Source organism: Crocuta crocuta, unplaced genomic scaffold (assembly GCF_008692635.1).
Source record: "Crocuta crocuta isolate KB4526 unplaced genomic scaffold, BGI_CrCroc_1.0 scaffold561, whole genome shotgun sequence".
NCBI lineage: Eukaryota > Metazoa > Chordata > Mammalia > Carnivora > Hyaenidae > Crocuta > Crocuta crocuta.
The window spans coordinates 3901632-3918124 of NW_027530529.1; positions in this window are offsets into that span (position 1 = coordinate 3901632).

The window sequence follows — 16493 nt, forward strand, 5'->3', positions numbered from 1 at the left end:
ATTTAAATAAATTCATATCAACATGTAAAGCTATTTGATCATAGACTCACTGTTTTTTGTTTTTTTAATAAGTATCTTACTGGGGGAAAAAAAATCCTTTTTTTGAAAGAAGTAGGCCCATTCCTGGATTCAGAAAATCTAGTTGAAATTTACCAATTCTAAAAAAAATAAATAAATAAAAAGAGAGAGAGAGAGAGAGCGCGCGCAAAGAGGGGAGGGTGCCTGGTTGGCTCAGTCAGTTGAGTGTTCAACTCTTGATTTAAGCTCAGGTCATGATTCCAGGGTCATGAGATAGATCCCTGCTTTGTGCTCCATGCTGAGTGTATAGCCTACTTGAAGTTTCTCTCTCTCTATCTCTCTCTCTCTCCCTCTCTCCTCTCAGCCTCTCTCACTGACTTGTGTACACTGTGTTTCTCTCTAAATTAAAAAGAAAAAAGAAAAAGAAAAAAAAGAGAAAATCACCAATTCTTCAACCACTTTACCACTTGACCACAATGTGACTCTGGACAAATGACTAAGCTTGCCTTGCTTCTTCCTGAGCAATATGGGAATAACACTACCACTTCACAGGATTATTATAAACATTTAAAGACAAATACGAATAAATACACTGTTTAAACTATAAAATCCTATACCAATGGAAGGTTCTTGTTCTTATAGTCTTTATAGAAATTTGATAATTATAGAAAAATACATATCTTGTCTTCATGAAATTTAAAATTTTGCCAGAGATTATAGAGGTTATTAAATCAGTCCCTGTTGTGAACAAATTCATCAGAAATAAAGCAATCTGATGAAGAAAATCAATAAGAGTGTGAAGGAATAGGTCCTATCTTTGGGGAGAATATGAAAAATATTACATTGTTACTGTGAAAAGAAAATTTCTTTGTTTAAAAATGCCCTAGGCTAAGTACTGTGATAAACGTGAAATGTAACATTAACAACACCATATAACCTAGTGTGATAGCGTAGAGATGAATATATACTGATTGGCAGCGGGGTTCACAGCTGGGTTTCAGAGGGATGATGAAGAACGTCACAGTGGTGCCTGATAAGGGTTCTGAAGAGTGGAAGAAGTTTTATAAGACAGAAAAGAGGAAAAAGGTTATTTTAGGTAAAGGAAACAGCACTTTTAAAGGCAGAGCAGTAAAACATTCCTTGACGTATTTGAGAATGTGTGTAATACATTCAGATGCTGGGCAAAGTTCAATCATGTATTCTGCAATGCTGGAGGACAGATAAAATTCAGGGAACATAGGGAAGCTTTGGATTGGTGCTGTATACCTCCATATCTCCATTTTGTAGTTACAATTTTTTCTGTTGTATGTAGATGTGTTTCTCTATGCATTAAAATGTTAATTATAATCAATATATATAAGTAGCTACACTATGAAGGTTATGTTGGATTTCAGGCAAATATTTTTTTCACTTCAAGTGTATGCCACTTGAAGGATAAATAATGTTTTTAATAAAACAACTTTGACAAATTAAAGACTCAGATTTCAGAATGATAACAAACTTGTTCATAACAAAACATGATGACTGCATGATCCCAGATAATAAGTTCCCAGATTACACTGCTTCATTTGCCTTTTGTAGTAGTTTGCTTGTGTTTTCTTTGATGTTTTCCTTAACAGTTTTTAGTAAGGTACACCTTCTAATACTGATTAGAATTCTCTAGAGATCAATTAGAAGAAAGAGAATCTTTTTTCCTGGCAGTGTACAACGCACTGACACTTAAAATCACTTACTAACTCATCTAAAAAATAAATCCCCAAAACTAACCTTTGGGAAGAAGTCAACCAAGGTTTGCTGTTTTTAATTCTATTGCCAATAGCAGCAATTTCATTTATTTTTGCAAAATGAAATAATTATTTATTCACTTACAGATTCTTTCATTTTCCCTGAGAACATCAAACAGAAAGAAAAGAAGTGCAAATTATTTGACCAAGATTTTAAAATATTAATGTTTCAAGAGGATTAAAGAGCATTGAGGAATACTTTCACCTCAAATAGCATGGTAGTTTTGGGAAGGTGTAGGGAGAAAGACTATTCAGGTAATTAACAAAGTCAATGTTCAATTTTCACAGGGTGAGGCTCTCACGCAATACTGCATATGTATGTGTGTGTGCGCACATATGTGTGTGTGTGTGTGTGTCTTGCTCCCAAGTTTACTGAGATGTAATCTATATACCATACAACTCACCTATTTAGCATGTAAAATTCAATGTTAATATTCTCAGTATTATACAATCATCACCAAAATCTAATGTTAGAACATTTTTGTTCCCCCTTAAATAAACCCATCCTCAACTGTAGTCACTCCCCAGGTCCCCATCCCTCTTCAACCCTAAGCAGCAACTAATCTTCTTTCTATAGATTATTATGTGAAAAATGTTATTTTTTGTAAAGACTGTGAGGTATAGGTTTGCCTCCATTCTTTTGCATATGGTAATCCAAGTGTTTCTGTACCATTTGCTAAAAAGACAATTCTTTCCATACTGAATGATCTTGGTACTCCTGTTGAAAACCAGTTAACCACAGATATATGGGTTTATTTCTGGACTCTCAATTATATTCTATCAGTCTGTATGTCTATCTCTACACCAGTAATACATCATCATTACTACTGTAGCTCTGTAATAAGTTTTGAAATCAGAGCCCTCCAACTTCATTCTCCTTTCTCAAGATTTTTGGCCATTATGAATAATTGACATTTCCACTTAAATTTTAGGATTATCCTGTCAATTTCTGCAAAGAAATTCCACTGGGATTCAAACAGGGACTGTGTTAATCTAACTCACTTTGGGGAGTATTTCTCCTCTAACAACAGTAAATCTCCTGATCCATGAACATGGAATATTCTCCCATTTATATTACTCTTCTTTAATCTCTTTGAAAAACATTTTATAGTTTTCAGGGTATAAGTCATGTACTTATTTTGTTAAACTTATATGTAATATTTTGGGTATTATTGTAAATGGAGTTGTTTTCTTAGTTTTGTTTACAGAAAATTCATTGCCATTATATAGAAATACAATTGATTTGTGTATGCTAATCTTATACCCTGTAACTTAGTTTATTTTTTTTTTTTAGTTTGCTTATTTATTTTGAGAGTAAGAGAGGAGGGAGGGAGGGAGAGAGGGAGAGAGAATACCAAGTAGGTTCCTCACTGACACCAGGCTTGATCTCATGAACTGTAAGATCATGAACTGAACCAAAATCAAGAGTCAGATGCTTAACCAACTACGCCACCCAGGTGTCCCAACTTTGTTAAAAATTTTAATAGTTCTGATCATTTTCTCCTTGATTACTTAAGACTTCTTTCTGTTCAAAATCACATCACCTTTAAATAGAGATAGCTTTACTCCTTCCTTTGAAATCTGTATTCCTCTGATTCATTATTCTTGATTGCACTGGCTATAACCTTCATTAAAATGGTCAACAGATTAAAATGGTGTCTGGTTGGCTCAGTTTGTTGGGCCTCTGACTTTTGCTCAGGTCATGATCTCAGGATTTGTGGGTTTGAGCCCCATATCGGACTCTGTGCTGTCAGCTTGGAGTCTGGAGCCTGCTTCAGATTCTGTCTCCCTTGCTCTCTGACTCTTTCCCACTTGTGCTCTATCTCTTTCAAAATAAGTAAATAAATAAACAAACATTGAAAAAATTTTAAATGGTCAACACAGTAAGGAGAGGTGACTTTTTTTTTAAAATTCCTAACATCAGGAGGAAAGCATTTAGCATTTTAACATTAAATAAAATGTTAACTGTGGATTTTTTAGAGGTATTTATCAAGTTGACAAAGTTTCCTTCTCTTCCTAGTTTGTTAAATATTTTATGATGAAACAATACTGAATTATGTTAAATTTAATGTGTTTATTGTTATAATCAAGATTTTTATCATTTATTCTATTAATATGATACATGACATTAATTGATTTTCAGATGTTAAGCCAATTTTGCATCCAGGAATAAATCATATTTGGTCATAGTATATAATTATTCTTACACATTGCTGAATTCACTTTGCTAATATTCTATAGTTTGTTTTTTTTTTTTTTGCTTCCCTATATTCATAAGGGGTATTAATCTGTATATCTCTTTTCTTGTGATGTCTTTGGTGTCAGGGTAACTATGGATTCATAGCCACTGTTCTGGAAGACAATTCCTCCTCTTCTATTTTTTAGAAAAGATGGAATTTTTATTTAAAAAGATGATATTGAAGTTGGCATTGAATAATGCTTTTCTGAAGAACTGATATTAATTCTCTTTTAAATGTTTTGTAAATTTTACTAGTGAAGCTATCTGGGCCTGGGATTCTCTTTTGGGGAAATATTTTTTAATAAAGATTTCAATATTTCTACATGTATAAGTATTTGGATTTTCTGTTTTCTCATAATCCAGTTTTTGTAGCTTGTGTTTTTCTAGAAAATGTCTCATTCTATCTAAGGTATCTAATTTGTTGCAATATAGTTTAATAGTGTTCCCTTGTAAAGAGAGAAATGTTTGTTTTTCTGTCTTATGCAAAGATGTATCCTGTTTTATTCCTGATTTTAGTAATTTGAGACTTCTCTTTTTTATTCTGGGGCAGTCAGGCTAACTGTCAATTTTGTTGATCTTCTCAAAGAACCAAATATTTGTTTTGTTTATTTTTGTTAGTTTTCTCCATTTCATTTATTTCCATTCTCATCTTTATTACTTCTTTCCTTCTGCTTATTTTCAGTTTTGTTTGTCTTTGTTTTTTTCCAGTGTGTTAAGGAAAAAAAATTGGTTATTAATTTGGCATCTTTCTTTTCAGACATTTGCAGCTGTAAATTTCCCTCTAGGCCCTGCTTTAGCTGTGTGTCATAGGCTTTGCTATGCTGTGTCTTCATTTTCATTCATCTTAAAATAGTCTCTAATTTCTCTGGTAATTTCTTCTGTGACTCAGTGGTTATTTAGACATGTGCTGTTTAGTTGTCTTATATTTGTAGATTTAACAAATTTATTTCTATTATCATTTCAAGTTTTATCTAATTATAGCTGTAGAGCATACTTAGAATGATTTTAAACCTTTTTAAATTTATTGAGTCTTGTTTTATGTCCTGGTTAGTCTATCCTGGAAAATGTTCCATATGCACTAGAACACAATGTACTTTCCACTGTTCCTGGGTGAAATTGCTATAGATGTCTATTAGATCTAGTTGTTTTACAGTGTTTTTTCACGTTTCTATTTCCTTATGGATCCTGTTCCCAGCTTTTCTATCAGTTATTAAAGTGAGGTATTAAAGTCTCCAACTGTTATTGCTCGAGTTTCTATTTCTCCCTTTAATTCAATTAGTTATTGTTTTTCTTTTAGTTTTGGAACTAAATTCCATTTAGTTTTGTGGATCTGAGTTAATACCCAGGGGAAATACTGCGTGTGCATGACTGATACCTTGGATTTCAAAATTATATTTATATGTTGAAGCTTATATTAAGACATTGCATCACTTTTAATATTGTATCATATGTGAAATTCACATGGTTTAAATGCTACTTTACAGTCAAATTAGCCTGGATTCAATCTTGTTTCCATTCCTTTCTAGTAATGAAACCTGGGTGAAATTATTTGGTCTTCTGAATTTCTTTCCTTATGGACACCCATTATCTGCCAGCAGATGCCTTTTTATTCTCAAGTCCCATCACTCGCTTCCTAGCACCCAAGTTCTTATTACAGTCCTTTAAATAAATGCATTGTTCTATATATTTATGTATTTCCTTGTTCTTTCTTCATAGGTTTTCGCTCCTATGTATAACTTGAGAAACTTAACAGAAGACCATGGGGGAAGGGAAGGAAAAAAGTTTCAAAGAGGAAGGCAAACCCATAAGAGACTCTTAAATACAGAGCACAAACTAAAGGTTGATAGAGGGAACAGAGGAGAGGGGAAAATAGGTGATGGGCACTGAGGAGGGCACTTGATGGAATGAGCACTGGGTGTTCTATGTAAGTGATGAATCACAGGACTCTACTTCCAAAACCAAGAGCACACTGTATACACTGTATGTTAGCTAACTTGACAATAAATTATATTTTAGAAAAAGAACTAAGATAATATTCTTCAACATCCAACTCAAGCATCATCTTTTCCAAACCCAGGAAAGATAATAATTGCTTTTATTATCTCACCATGCACCTTATAGAGACTACTTGTTTAAAATTTTCACTTAAGATTTCATTTCCTTACAATAGAAAGATTTCATTGTAAGAAAGAACTTTCCTCTTTGCCTAACTCCGTATCTGCTGCATGCAAAGTGTTAAACAAAGGCTTGCTACATTGGACAGAACTGAATCAAGAGTAATAAAAACACATTCTGAAGCAAAGGTCAAATAAAGTTGTTCTCTTTCATAATCAGTACATAATAATACTCAAGTTAGGAAACAAAGATCCCGGTTGGCAAACCAGAATGATTGTGTTTTTTACAGGTCACTGAATCAGGATGAAAAAGAACAGAGATTTTGCACTGAGAGTGCCTTTGTAATCCATGCAAATGTTCTTATTTTTCCTAAATCAAATTCTTTGCCTCCGTGCCTCAATTTATGCTGTTCCCTAACCTTAAAGAGTTATAATGATCTGTCCCACCAACCCAGTCTCCTCTTTTTCTCCTCTTTCATTTCATGTTGTACAACTACCAGGTTCTCTCTCATAAATTCTCTCATACTTCCTTGAATTACTGTACATGTTGTTACCTCTGCCTTGGACATCCTCCACCTCAATTCTAAACTTATTCATCTGGCAAACCTGCAATTTATTCTTGAAGCTGCGTTTAAGCTACATCATCTGTGAAATAGTTTCTGACTTCCACAGCAGTTTTAGGGATTTGTTTCCCTGTGTTTCCACTGGAATGTGTACAAATGAGGTGATGATACTGTAATTAACTGTGTTTATGTAAGTTATTTAAGATCATATAATAGTTATTTCACTTCTGAGTTCTCATAACATAACATGGTTCCTAGCATACATTGGGAGCTTAATAAATATTAGTAATCAATGAACTGTAAATTCATTAACAGTAAGATTTCCTTATCCATGCTTTCCCTCAAAATAAATATTAACCTAATCATAAAATTACCTCTTCTTTTCAGGTGGAAGTTAAATGTTGGTAGTATATAAAATGAAAATCATGTCTAAATACACTTATTTTGAAGTTAAGCAATAGAATTACGAAAGCCATTTCTAGTTTGAGAAAGACCGAGGCCTGTCATTTAAATAGTTCAAATCGGGGCACCTGGGTGGCTCAGTTGGTTAAGGATCTGACTTCGGCTCAGGTCATGATCTCACGGCTCGGCTTGTAGGTTCGAGCCCCGCGTCGGGCTCTGTGCTGACAGCTAGCTCAGAGCCTGGAGCCTGTTTCAGATTCCGTGTCTCCCTCTCTCTCTGACCCTCCCCTGCTCATGCTGTCTCTATCTCTCTCTCAAAAATAAATAAAACGTTAAAAAATTTTTTTAAAGTTCAAATTGTGGAATGTCTATGAAGAAATGCTTTGGCAGGTTTTTAACTGCCTACAGTTCTTATACTGGTGAATACAAAGAGAAATGCTACAGTATTAATAAAAGTTTATCTGTGCACATTTTCATAACTATTCCACAAACATGCACTGAATGTGAACTACCAGTTTCATCACCAGTAAGCCAACAGGGACACTACATTGACATAAGGTGAGAAAAGGATGAGAATGGGTTACTGACTGGAAGTAAATAGAAAGTAAACTTTTCATCTTTTTTCATAAAATAAAAAATACAACTTTAGTTTAAAAATCCAGAGCTGATGTTATTTAATATAGTAATTTACTTTGGCAGTCTGATAGGATATCAGACCATTATATCGTGTTGAATATAAATTCAGTACATTTAATTTCACTATCCCTCTTTGGTTGGATCCCCAGTTGTTTTAGCTTTGTCTATAAAATTTTTCATGCTTAGTTTTTAAGTGTTCTAAATACATTAAAATTCAAAAGTCTTATTTGAGGATGATTGAATAAATATTTAAAATTAACAATATTGAGAAAGTAAAAAGACAACCTGTAGGATGGGAGAAAATATTTGAAAGTTATATATCTGTTAAGCATCTAGTATCTAGAATATGTAAATAGCTCTTACAATCCAAGAGAAAAAAGATAAAAATTAAAAATGGAAGAATAACTTGAATACACATTTCTCCAAATAAGATATACAAATGGTCATGAAGTACATAAAAGAATTTCAACATCATTAGTGATTAGGAAAATGCCAATTAAAAGTACACAATAACAATTCCCATTCACTAGGCTGTATACAATTTAAAAAAATCAGAAAATAACAAGTGTTGATGAGGATGTGGAGAAACTGGAACATTCCTACATTGTTGGCAAGAATGCAAAATAGTTCAGCCACTAAGGAAAACACTTTGGCTGTTCCTCAAAAAGTTAATTGTGAAATTACAATATGACTCAGCAACTGCACTCTTAGCTTTCTACCCAGAGGAACTGAAAACAAGCGCTCAAACAAAAACATACATGTGCATGTTTATAACAACACTATGAACCATAGCTATAAGGTGAGAAACACCCAAATGTCCATAAACAAATGGGTGGATAACCAGAGGGTAGTATATACATGCCATACATGATTCAGCTGTAAAAAGGAATGAGCTACTGACACACATGCTACAGTTTGGATAAACCTTGAAAACACTATGCTAAGTGAAAGAAGCCAGAGAGAAAAGTTTGCATATTGTGACTCTACTTATTAAAAAAATCAAAAACAAAACAAAAAAAGCAACCATATTTAGAATAGGTAAATTCTTGGAGACAGAAAGAAGGTTGGTGGTTGGTTGCCAGAGGCTGGGGAGGGGGAAGGAAAGTGGAAAAACTGCTTAATGGGTCTGGGGTTTCCTTTTGCGATGAGGGAAATGTTTTGGAGGTAGACAGTGAAGGTAGCTGAATTGTGAATATATTTAATGCACCCAAAATGTTTATTTTAAACTGGGTTAAATTTATGCTATGTGAATTTCACCTCAATAATAAAAAAAATCAAAATGTTTATTACATCATTATACTGAAAAAGAAAAATACAAATGGAATTTCCAGAATTATTTTAGCAACGTAAAATACAAATCAAACAGACTGAAGAACATATGCCAATGCATTGAGAGTGGGAAACGATGGAAAGAGTATGGATATACCGTTTATTTATATTTGGTTGGAGTAGCAACTCCTATTGCTGATCACCTCCATTTTCCTAGGTGCATTGCTGGGTATCTCACTTATATTATCTAAATTAATAATTAACAGTACCTAAGTATTATTATATTTACTTTATAAAAGAAAACTGAGACTCAGGGAGTATGTAAATAAACCAAGATAACAACACTAAAAACTGACAAAGTCAAGATCCTAACCCAGTTTCATCAAAAACCTAAGATTTGTTAATTTACAGTATTACCTTTTCAAGATTCTTCTCTAAAATATTTCCTTAACAGCATTCCTTTGCCATTGGATATTTAAAAATAGAAGTCTTATTCAAATCTTCCTAAAGTTACTTAAGATTAAAATTTGAGTTTTGCTATTAGTGAGCATGTTTGCTTTTATAGGATACTTTGTCTCTGAACATGTGTATGATTCATAATCCCTATCTATTTCCTGAGTAGAGGAAGGTAGTTTTCAAAGGATGTTGTACTTTGTCAACATCCATTCATGATAAAAACCCTTGACAAAGTAGGTTTAGAGGGAGCATACCTGAACATAGTAAAGGCCTTATGTGTAAAACCCATAGCTAATGTATACTTAGTGGGGACAAATGGGGAGCAGTCCCAGCCATGGTAATCAGACAACTAAAAGAAATAAAAAACATCCAAATTGGTATGGAAGAAGTAAAACTTTCACCATTGGCAGATGACATGATAATATATATGGAAAATCCTAAAAACTCCACCAGAAAACTACTAGAACTGATAAATGAATTTACTAAGGTAGCAACATATAAAATGATATACAGAAATCTGTTGCATTCCTGTGCACTAATAATAAAGTAGCAGAAAGAGAAATTAAGAAAACAATCCCATTTACAATTTAATCATGAATAAAATTCCTACAAATAACCAATGAGGTGAAAGACCTATACTATGAAAACTCTAAAACACTGATGAAAGAAATTAAAGATGACTTGAAGAAATGGAAAGATATCCCATGCTCATGAATTTGAGAACAAAAATCATTAAAATTTCTATCCTACCCAAAACAATCTACACATTTAATGCAATCCCTATCAAAAGACCAACAGGGATTTTCACAGAACTAAAACAAACTAGCCTAAAATTTGTATGGAACCACAAAAGACTTTGAATAGCCAAAGCAATCTTGAAAAAGAAAAAAGAAAACTGGAGGTATCACAATTCCAGACCTCATGCTATACTACAAAGATGTAGTAATTAAAACAATATGGTAGTGGCACAAAAATAGACACATAGATCACTAGAACAGAATGGAGAGTTGAGAAGTAAGTCCATGATTATACAGTTAATTAATCTTTGATACAGGGGGTGAGAATATGCAATAGGAAAAAGAGAGTCTCTTCAAAAAATGGTGCTGGGAAAAACTGGTCAGCTACATGCCAAATAGTGAAACCAGACTACTTTTGTAGGCCATACACAAAAATAAACCTCATATGGTTTAAGGACTTAAATATGAGACCTGAAACCAGAAAAATCCCAAAACAGCACAGGCAGTAATTCTTCTGATGTTGATCATAGGAACATCTTACTAGATATGGCTCCTGAGGCTAGGAAAACAAAAGCAAAAATAAACTATTTGAATTACATCAAAATTAAAGGCTTCTGCACAGCAAAAGAAATGACCCAAAACACTAAGAGACAACCTGCTGAGTGGGAAAAAAGATGTTCAAATAACATATCAGATAAAGGGCTAGTATCCAAAATAAATAAAGAACTTACATAACTCAACACCAAAAAAATCCCAAATAATTCAATTAAATGGACAGAAGATATGAATAAACATTTCTTCAAGGACAACATACAGATGGGCAACAGACACATGTAAAGATGCTCAATATCACTCATCACCAGAGAAATGAAAATCCAAATCACCTCACACCTGTCATAATGGCTAAAACCAATAACTCAAGAAACAAGTGTTGACAAGGATGTGGGGGGAAAAGGGAACACCCATATACTCATGCACTGTTGGTAGGAAAGCAAACTGGTACAGTGACTTTGGAAGACAGAATGGAGGTTTCTCAAAATATTAGAAATGGAAATACTCTACCATCAAAGAATTGTGCTACTGAGTATTCACTTAAAGAATACAAAAGCACTAATTTGAAGGGATATATGTACCCCTATGTTTATAACAGTATTATTTATAATAATCAAATTATGGAAGCAGGCCAGTGTTCCTTGTTAGATGCATGGATAAAGAAGACACGTGTGTGTGTGTGTGTGTGTGTGTGTATGATAGGATATTATTCAGCCATAAAAAAGAATGAAATTTTGCCATTTGCAACAATATTAATGGATCTACTGAGTATAACACCATGAAAATAAACCAGTCAGAGAAAGATAAACGCCCTCTGATATCACACATATGTGGAATTTAAGAAACAAAGCCAATGAATGGAGAGAGAGAGAGAGAGAAAGAGAAATCAAAAACAAAGTCTTAACTATAGAGAACAAAGTGATGGTTACCAAAGGGAAGGTGGTTGAGGAGTGGGTGAAACAGGTGAAGGAGATTAAGAGTATACTTATCTTGATGGGCAGTGAATAATGTACAGAACTGTTCAATCACTAAAGTGTACCTGAAACTAATATAAAATTGTATGTTGACTACACTGATATATATATCACATATATACACATATATGTATTTTAAATTCACAAAAAATAAAAATAAAAAAAATAATTCTTATTATTTGTATATTTTAGTGAATTTATTTATGTGCTGTTAGGCCTTTTGAGAATTTACATTTCACATTTCACACCCATACAACTTAAACAATTATTTATATTCTCTACCAATAATTTGTGTTCTTTTTCAATGTGTTGAGGTATTAACTTCTAAATTTCTTTCACTAATGTCTACTGCTTTTTTGAAAATAATCAAGATAACAGAGATTGTGTATGCTTAACTTTGTTGCCAAAAATCACTGTACTCTACTACAAAATGGACTTAAACGGTCATCCAGATTCAAGTAGGCAACATATATTAGTATGAACTTTAGCAATGTGCTTCTGCAGTCAGAATGTGATAGTGGGGACAACAGACATGCTGCAGGACAAACAAAATGTTCTTCATGAAAGGATACATGGTTAGTTGTATATTAACATTATGCACATTTTCTAGTAATAAAAAAGAGACAATTTATGGATATGCAAATGCACATGTTTAAATTAAGACTGTTGTACTCAAAGAGAGCTGTTGTTGTTATTTTTAATGTGAATCACATGTGGCATTTAAAATAAGTTACACTCTACCTCCATAAAAGGAACATGGTACACAAGAATGTTGATCTCACTTGCCAAGTAAATGGAATTAGTCTTGCCTTGTCTTGCTACACTGTGTTCCTGAGCCCTATGGGAACAGAAGGAGGAAAGCAAAATGGGAACATTGCAGAAGCCCTTTAACTCTGGGAAATTATGCAAAGATATTTCTGATGCAATTGTTATCAAATGGAGACCATGGGGGACAACCTCTGGTCACTTAACTTTCCATTTTCCTCCCAGCTGCATTATGATAAGCATTGAGGCCTAAAACAGTTGGAGCAGTGGGAAGAACACAGGTTGAAAATCAAAAACACCTGAGTCTAAATTCCATTTTTGTCATTTTAGAAATTGTGCAAAAATAATACCATTATAACACCTTGAAATTTAGCTTTCTTATCTTTCTGCTTGAGCTGATGTTACCTCATTTTGTATCAATTATGAAGGGTGAGTGACATTATATTGTGTATTTAACAAATTTAACATACTGTCACATATTATTTTATAATATTTTAAATATTAATCCTCTTTCCACTGAGGGAGAAACATAAGTAAGGGTTTGTCCCTGGGGAAACTCTGAAAGCACAGCCTCCATCTCAAATAGGTTTGAATGATGAGAATTAAATTCTCCCTATACACACACAAAAAACATTAAGACTCTGAAAGGAAAGTTTTTGTAGTGAAATCTACTTACAGTTAAGTTATATTTGGGGGCAGGTACAGAAGAGGAAAGGGGCTGAATCTGTAACTGAATGAGATGAAGATACAGTGAGGTGCATTGTTTCCCTCATACCCTACCTCACAGATATGAAATGGGGATCTAGATTCAGTAAGCCGCATTTCTAGATCACCAGGAAGTATTAGAGCAAGAGGTGGAGCCCAAGATGGCTGATAGCATGCTCAGTGCTCTTTCCATCAGGCCTCTTATTATTTCTGGGCTTTTCTTTCCCTACCCATTAAGTGAATAGGCTGGTCTTTATTTTTTTCATAATTATTTATTTTTATTGATGTATAATTAATATATAGTGTTATATTATTTTCCAATGTACAATATAATGATTCAACAATTCTATGTAGTACTCAGTGCTCATCAAGGTATGTGTATTCTTAAATCCTTTCACCTATTTTGCCCATCCCCCACTCAACTTCCCTCTGGCAACTACAAGTATGAACCCTGTATGTAAGACTCCATTTTTGTTTCCTTGTTTGTTTTGTATTGTTGTGGTTTGTCTCTTGTTTTCTTTGTTCATTTTTTTTTTATTTCCACAGATGAGTAAAATCATATGGTACTTGTCTTTCTCTGTCCAATTTATTTAACTCAACATTATACCCTCTGGGTCCAAATGACAAGATCTCGTTCTTGTTTATGGCTGACTAATATTCCATTTTATATAATCCACATTTTCTTTATCCATTCCTCTATGAATGGACAATTGCATTGCTTCCATATCTTAGTTACTGTGAATCATGCTGCAATAAATGTAAGGGTGCACATATCCCTTTGAATTAGCACTTTTGTAATTTTTGGATAAATACCAAATAGTGCAATCACTGAATCGTAAGGGAGTTCTATATTTAACTTTTTGAGGAAACTCCCTACTTTTTCCCACAGTGGCTGCACCAGTTTGAATTACCAGCAACAGAGGAAAAGTGTTCCTTTTTCTCCACATCCTAAATAGCACGTGTTATTTCTTGTGTTTTTTTTATTTTTTTTTTATTTTTAATTTTAGCCATTTTGATCGAGCCATTCTGAGAGAGTCCTAATCAGGCTCCATGCCGGCAGCATGGAGGCCAAAGTGGGGATCGATCTCATAAACTGTAAAATCATGATCTAAACTGAATCAAGAGTTGGACACTTAACTGACTAACTCACCCAGGTGCCCCTCAGTGTGCTTTCAATTTGCACTGAATGGGTTGGTCTTAAATGGTCACTCTTTAAATGAGCTTTGAGTTATGTGAATAGTCACTGTCTGGACCAATGCAGACATATGGGATACAAAATAGCTTTAAGTTGGAAAACAAAGTTCAAATTCTGTAATTTTCTGTTTCATTGACCCTAGGATAGCTAGGTAATTATTTTTTTTAATTTTATTTAATTGTATTTTTTTTATTTTTGAGAGAAAGAGAGAGAAACAGAGCATGAGCAGGGTTAGGGTAGAGAGAGAGGGAGACACAGAATCCAAAGCAGGCTCTGGGCTCTGAGCTGTCAGCACAGAGCCTGATGCGGGGCTCAAACTTACAAGTGGTGAGATCATGACGCAAGTCAAAGTTGGACACTGAACCAACTGAGCCACCCAGGCAGCCCTGTAACTATCGTTTTTTTTTTTTTAATTCAGTTATCTTATATGAAAACTAAAACCAAAAAAAACCAAAAACGAGAAATATATTAGCTAACACTCAGAGTTTTGTGGTAACTATGTTTGTAAAGTCTGTGATACTGTGTCAACCATACAGTAAGCATTATAAAACAGTAGATGGAATTTTTTTCATATATATGTTCTAATATTCTTATTGACTTTATATATATTTTTATGTTAGGAGAAAAAGCATGGAGTTGTTTGCTTATAAAAGGGCAAAAGTGAAGTTTTCACTTTAGGGTCACTGAAAAAAAACGAAGCTTGGCCCATGGTGTAGGCACTTGATGCTTGAATCTGCTGTTTTAGAGCCTTTACCTGTGGTCCTCTGGGCTCATAGGGCAGTGACTCAACATGATGGGGAGAAGCCCTTCATTCTCTACTCTCCCTATGTACATACATCAGCAGGGCAGGGATCTGGTTGCTGAGAAGCTTACGGTGAAACAAACCCCTTTGACTCCTCCTCATCAAAAGTCCTTGACACAGAAACACAGGAGCATTAAAAAGAAATGAAAAAGGTTGCCCATGCCTGTCTGAAGTACCTAAGTTACAAGGACCTTTGAGGATTTTGTGAGCCGCTGAAATGGGTTTTGGAGGGCCAAATTTGTATTTGTCTTTACGTTTTATTACATTTCCATCTGCCCACAGCCCCTACAGAGGCAGCTTCATGCTCCAAGTAGTTCAGCTAGTGAATGTGAAGAAGGCTCCTGGGATATGCATCTTTTAACACTCAACCACGTCCCCCACCCCCTGTCTTTTTCCTCTGGCCTCTCAAGGAATCATTTCCTTGTGAACTTGAAGGGGCTTTATTAAGTGGCCTGAAAGTGAGATTTCTGAGCGTCATCTTGGCAAAATTAATCCAGGAGTGAAAACGCCAAAAGGGAAACAGTTGTTTCTATTCCAAACACTTTCTTCAGTGTCTGAATGAGAAAGCAAAATGCTTCTGTCAAGCCTCCCTTGTAGCTCCGCTGAGGGTTATCAATGCCTCTTTCTTCCAATCAAGGCTTTCACTAAAGCTGAAGGGAGGCAAGTCCTTAGCAAGCAGGAGACTTAATCTCATGATGAAAAAAACAGTCGCCGATCTCATCAGTCACTAGTGAAACTGCAATTGAATTCTTTAGAAATGATACAAGGGATTCAATGATGCAGAGAAAAAATAATTCATGAAGTGTTCAAAATGCACACGCTCACTAGCTTGCCTGGGGGATAAAGGCATTGTCTTTGGGGTCAGATAACGGGCCTCAGAGGCTACTTTCCTATGTTACATTCATGAGGATTTGGGCAACTCAGTCTCTAAGCTTCAATTTCCTCATATCTGGAAGTGAGATTAATAGTGAGAGAATGTTATGCACAAAACATGCAGGAATAGTGAGAAGTGATGGGGAATGTTTCGATAAAATAGGGACAGACTCAGGCCAAGGATGGTACATCCAAGAGAAGCATTTGTACAATAACAATTTTTGAAACTGATATATGGCCCTCTCTATGTGTCTCTGTCCTCCCCTCGTATGCTCCAAGTGGTATTTGCACTGTGCTAAGAGTGTGGCCTCCCTGCAATGCTATGTGAGGTCTTTGAGGAAAGGACTGTCACTAGTCATGTCTTATTTGCCTTTATTATTGGAATCTGCATAGGACTGGACTCTGAGAA